Below are 5,888 nucleotides of genomic sequence, written 5' to 3' on the forward strand. Positions count from 1 at the left end.
GGAGGGGGGAGAGAGAACCCACGTTCCCTGTCCTGCATTTCCCTCAAATTAGGTCACCCTAACTAGAATCCAAGATGTTTTTTCCCCACACGTTGACTGAGGTGGGAAAAACTAAGTCTCATTTGCATTTGAGTACCAGTGTTCCAGCTCTCCCCTGGCCCCAATTTGGTCACTGACTCTTTTAGGTGCAACTTTTAAGCTAATCACCACCTTACTAAAAGAAACTTAGCTGAAATAAAGACGTATCAAAATTATATTTATATCAAATAATGTAACACATACAGTTATGGGAACAATAAAACTAAACAGACCTTTGCAATACCTACAATTAGATACCAAACACCACATGAGTAAACATCATTTGGGAGAATATCCATGCATGCCACACAGTGAACCCCCCAAAAGTGGCTTTTTCTTGGAGTTTGCTGTGCCTACTGGGGATGCCACTTCTGTAAGTCAGCAACCACGGACTCAGCAACAGTGCAGTGAGCGCGGACCTGGGGCTGGGGTTTGGGATTAGATGACAGTGAGGTGTTGGACAGCATCACACACAAATCAGGAGCAGCAGGGCAGATGAAGGACTAGGTAAGTTGGGGAACAGGTGGGGAACAGAGGAAAAGCACAGGTCAGGGAATGCGGTAGCTGTATGCATGGGAGATCAGGTGGGAGGGGCAGGCAGAAAGGAAATGAGATAGAGATATAGTTAAGGCATGCAGTATAGGCACAGGCAAGTGGGGACTAATCAAGAAGGGGCAGATAACAGGGGCTCAGGCGCGGGGGCTAGTAGCAAAAAGTTTTTCATTTTTCCTGTTACTTCAATTCAGAAATATCAACTTAATGTTTCCAGATCAGTTTCTGAAAGAAAGGTTTTATAATACTCTCCAAGTAAGGTCTTCAGATCCAACATACTCCCTATGGTCATGGAGTCACCTGAAGATGAAATTACACCTTTGGGGGTTCACTTTGTGGCATGCCTGGATGTTCTCCTAAACTAGGCTTACTCTTGTGGTATTTTGGTCTCTAATTGTAGCTATTGCAAAGCTGTGTTCAGCTGTATTGCTCCCATCATCGTATATATTATATCAAATAATGCTCATGTAATTTGGTAGGTCTTTACAATAATTCAGCCAAGATGGTGTTAATAAGGCAATGATTAATTTGAACGTTTAATCTTATTCACACCTAGAAGAGTCAATCGCTGAGCTCCTATGAGGCACAGAGAAGCCTTGTCTGCCCAGACAATAATATATTTACATTTTAAAACATGCCTGATATCTAACTGGTCAAACTATCATATAAGGCAGCATACCAAATTAACAAAGCTATAGTCTGGTAAATACGCAAGGGGCAGAGGGAAGAAGGGGTATCAAGATGTTAACTGTCATAGTCTGTGTTCCCCTTGAAGTGAAGGGGTGCCATATGTTAAGCCAGACTGGCAAGGTTACTTAAACATGCCTGGAAAACAGCCTTCCCAGGTACAAGGGAGGGCCGGGTCCCCCAGACAAGTGGTCTGGGGAAACCAATGTGACAAGAAGATGCAGGAAATCTTGATGGCAAGGGCAGAGGCAGGAGTTGCATTTAGACCTCTGAAACATGGTAGAGACCATATCTTTGGACTTAAGATACAGGGAAAGAACAAGTCAACATTCTGGTATTTCTTTTGTTTATTTACTTAGTTATTTACTTATTTTTCAGGCTGTATCTCAGCATATGGTTATAGGTTTCTTTTGCTTGATTTTTGGGGGTTTTTTGGTTATAAGCCCTTTGGTTGGTTGGTTTCCTTACTGGTTGCCTGTAGAAGTGACTTCTGGGCAGGTGATATTCCAGGCTGATTCTCTCTACAGAGGCAGAATTATTTCTTCCATAACCCAAAAAACAAGGCTACCCAGGACCAGCAGAAATCCCTCGCTGGAGCTGCAGAGTCCAGTATAATAGCAGAATAACTGAGGTACTGGGATAGGGATTAGGGAAACTCTCAGGTCAACTTCAGTCTGCTCTTTGGAGTGAGTGGCAGCACAGTGGGGTAAAATTTGGGGCTTTCAGGGTCCCTCACGGGCAGGTTCGTGATGCCTATTCCTTCCTAAGCATCAAAAAAGTCAAGTGACATTTCATCCCCTCTATTTGTGATTATGCTTAACCAGTAAAATAACTGGAAAAGGTAAAGTAAACTTAGTTTTCAAGAAAAATTACTACTAGTCTTAATGTATTACTAGTCTTTGAGAGTAAAAGAATGTGGCTTAAAATTCACAAATAAGCCACTGACCAAAGTTTGTTCTTGAGGTAGATTTAAAACATTCTGTTCCAACATTGGAAAATGTAAAACTTACTAAAACAAATGTTATTATTTGTAATCCGGTAGTAGAGTAGAAATCCCAGTGAGAAAATCTTTGAAATTCTTTAAACATTACGTAATACTTTATCAGGGGTAACTGAGTGTTTCAGTACCCTGGCAGCAGCCAAGCAAGAGGCCATGCTGCTGACAGTGTGTGGACAACATGGTTGGCAGAACAGCTGCTACGATTTTTGAGCCTCTTCCCTAGCCTGCACCCTAGGACAGAGCCTATATTTTTCACTTTATAGTACTCTTTTATCATAAGGATTGGATGACATTTAAAATTACTGAAAGAAGTAGTGTTCAAGGGCTGCACCTACACATATGCTTAACTGGACAGTAAACTAATTCGCTGCAGTGTAAAGTGTCATAGTCTACACCTGCGATGATATTAGACCATAGCAAACAAAAACATTTTGTTTCTGTAAGACAGTACTGTAGGGGACAGTATTATTTTACAGTGGTGAAAATTAATACACCTAAACACGCACATAAATGCTGACCAGGGCATACCATTGCACCTGGTCAGCCCAGGCAGCAGGATGTCAGGCCCTACCTGCTGGCCTACATAGCTCTGATCTTTGGGCACTCTCATTCCCTACCTAGCCAGCCCCTCTCCCACCCAACGCCTTCCCCTGGACCCTGGATCCAGCCTGGGGCTGCTCCACCCTGGCTCAAGCTCCTGGTGTCTCAGTCACAGCTGCCCAGGAGCAGTCGACTTTGGCACAAAACTGCTCCATGGTAATTGCGCGTGCAGATGCACCTGAGAACACTTAATTCCTAGACTACAAATTCCTAAATTTGCATGCCCATTGTGTAATGAAAATCTTTTGACAGAAGACTGAGTTGATCAACCAACTACTCGTTCTGTCCTGAAAGGCCAAGATGAGCACCAGGATACCTTTTAGTAAGGGGGCTCATTTAACTTGTGAAATATCACTGTAATTCAGTTCAACTGGAAGACTGTGAGAAATATATTTTGGACTGTACTGAGATGAAAACACCAACAACTTTGTGTAGAGATGTCTCTTTCTCCCCTCCCTCATCCCTCACACATGCACTCATTTCAGAGTAAAACGGTGCAAGCAGTATTCAGCCAGATCAGTCAGCATTACATTTCATTACCAAGATATCAACCTCTGTAAGACCCACACATTTTAATATAAAAGTTGTTTAACCAAGACAACAAAAATTACATTCTTGTAACCCTTTGCAATTAAGTTAATCAGCAAGTAGATATCTACAGTAGAAGTCTCAACAACTGCACTAATTGGGATAGACCCCTCTGCAATTATGAAAACACTAGACAATTGCCATCAAGAATGACCGGAGGGGGGCGGGGGGGGGGGAAAAGAGTCCTACCACCATGCTATCACTGTTCTGCCTCTTGCAGAGAGCAGGGTGGGGAATCCAAGGCCAGCACTGCTGGCCTCAGCTCCCCCACCCTCTGTTCTCTCCTCTGTGCAGCTTCAGAATCACAGCAGTAGTCCACCACACATGGAACACTCTGATTGGCTATTTCTGTCAGCCAATCAGAGTACGGATAATGCGTGACAGACAGACAGATTTAGGTTTTTATAATATTAGAATGCAGTTGATGGTTAACTATATAAATTTAACTATGAATTCAGCAACATCCTGTGAAAGTACAAAGACAGAAAAAAAATTGCAACTAAAGTGCCTATTTAATTCAGGACTAAATTTACCACAGTGTAGCTCATTTATATCACTAGAAAGAAATGCAGAAGTTGCATAACTTAACAGCCCCTAGCCAAGCAGTAAGTCGCACCACTTTTTGAGTAGTTAAAAGTACCCTCTGTCCATGGCACAAAAAACACCTGGTAAGCACCAGTTAATATGACGAAATTCAGAAACCTATTCTTCCCCAAGCTCTCTCAAATAGCAAGCAATTTTCCAATTAAAAGGAAAGAAGAAATCTTTATACAACTTTGAGAGGGAAAGAACTATATTGCAAAAACAGAATCTCGCTGAATGGATATGCAGTTGATTGGACTTGCGGTGATTTAGCTTTCCATCATTATTATAGGTCATGGAGGGAGAGCAAGCAAGCACATGCTTCATTATCGAAGATGCTCTTGCTGACTGCTTTCTCCTCACTTCTCCATTTTCAAACATACTGAAACATGGTAAATAATGCAGTACATTTAATTTAACAGGAGCTCGTTTTGCTGGAAACTGATGCTATTAGCAAATGAAAATCAACTCCAATTAGTTTACAGTAGGCCTGTGCGAAGCGGCTAGTATTTGTTTTGGATCCAGATTTGGCCAATTCAGGGGACAGTGATTTGACTCAGTGATTCAAATCGCTGTCCTGAATTCATTCCAGGCAAAGATACAGCTGCTGCCGAATCAGCCAAGTCTCCAAATCACAAAGGCTCCATTCCCCCCCCATCCACCCCCCGGCCATGACTGACCAACCCGCCCCAGCTTCCAGCCTTTTAAAAACAACAAAACAGAAAAACCTCAGACTCACCGGCTGCTGTAGCGGCCTCGGGGCTTCTGGGGGCTCGTGACAGCTCCCGCCCCCCACACACACCCTGCAGCATGAAGCAGTAAGGATCACCCCCCTGCCAGGCAGAAGCCATTGAGTCGTGGCTTTTAAAATAAAAAAAAAAAAAGGGGTGGGAGCTGGGGGAGGCGGGTCAGACATGGGCAGAGTCAAAAGGTGCTCAGGGGTGCTGAGGGAGCAGGCAAGGGATGGGGCCTGACAGGGGTCCCCCCCATGGTTCCCTCCCCTATCCTGCCCCTTACTTAACAGTCCAGGTCCACCTCCCTGCTGCAGCAACTGTGGACTGTCCGAATCGCCAAAGCTCTCCAAATCTTTTCGGAGAGCTTCGAATTGATTTGGACCTTTTAATTGGTCCCCTGATTCGATTCAGAGATTTGGCTGCTGAATCAGGCCAAATCAAATCAGAACCCAAAGCTTCACAGAGCCTTAGTTTAGTGGCTCTTCTGTCTAACCCTGCATTAGTGGTCCTGAATTCTAAACATTCTCTTTTGAGTTATATTAGAAAAAGTTATGAATATAATGAAAAAACTCAGGGAAAAACAGTCATTACACTTTACTAACTTAGGAATAACTTAAGTTCCATTTTTTGTCACTCAAAGATTATGTACCCCAAAATAGCAGCAGACTTGACAGAGGATAGTTCTTTGGGGTGGTGGGGAGAGGGGTTGTTGCTGTTTTCATAGTTTGTAGGGTCAGGAGGGACCGCAACAGATCACAAAGTCCGACCAACTGCCCTGCAGCTGAAGTCAACTGCAATGGGATTAGCTTTGGATAGATGTACTAGCTGAAAAGTAGCCAAATTCTATTGTTCACATAGTCAACTCACCTATGTACTTCACTGTACTTTCATTAGTAGGTGTTTTGGATGGGAAATCCAGAAAAAAGATGACAAAGCTGAGATGGAAATACAAAGCACCCAAGAGAGGAACTAACAATCGAGGGATGGGGGAGAGGAGGGGAACACGACTAGGTTACAAGCGATACAATGTTAGCCAACTAAGCCCGGGGGTGGGGGGATGTGGGAAG

The 5,888-nt window shown here is 43.4% G+C and overlaps 1 protein-coding gene across 2 annotated transcripts in view; it reads right to left on the bottom strand.

The window, feature by feature from the left end:
* The window catches only part of DIAPH2 (diaphanous related formin 2), a 686,654-nt gene that overhangs the window by 655,236 nt on the left and 25,530 nt on the right, over positions 1 to 5,888 (bottom strand). The window lies entirely within an intron of this gene.

This window comes from Crocodylus porosus, unplaced genomic scaffold (genome assembly GCF_001723895.1).
Source record: "Crocodylus porosus isolate Cpor-Errol unplaced genomic scaffold, CroPor_comp1, whole genome shotgun sequence".
Classification (NCBI taxonomy): domain Eukaryota; kingdom Metazoa; phylum Chordata; order Crocodylia; family Crocodylidae; genus Crocodylus; species Crocodylus porosus.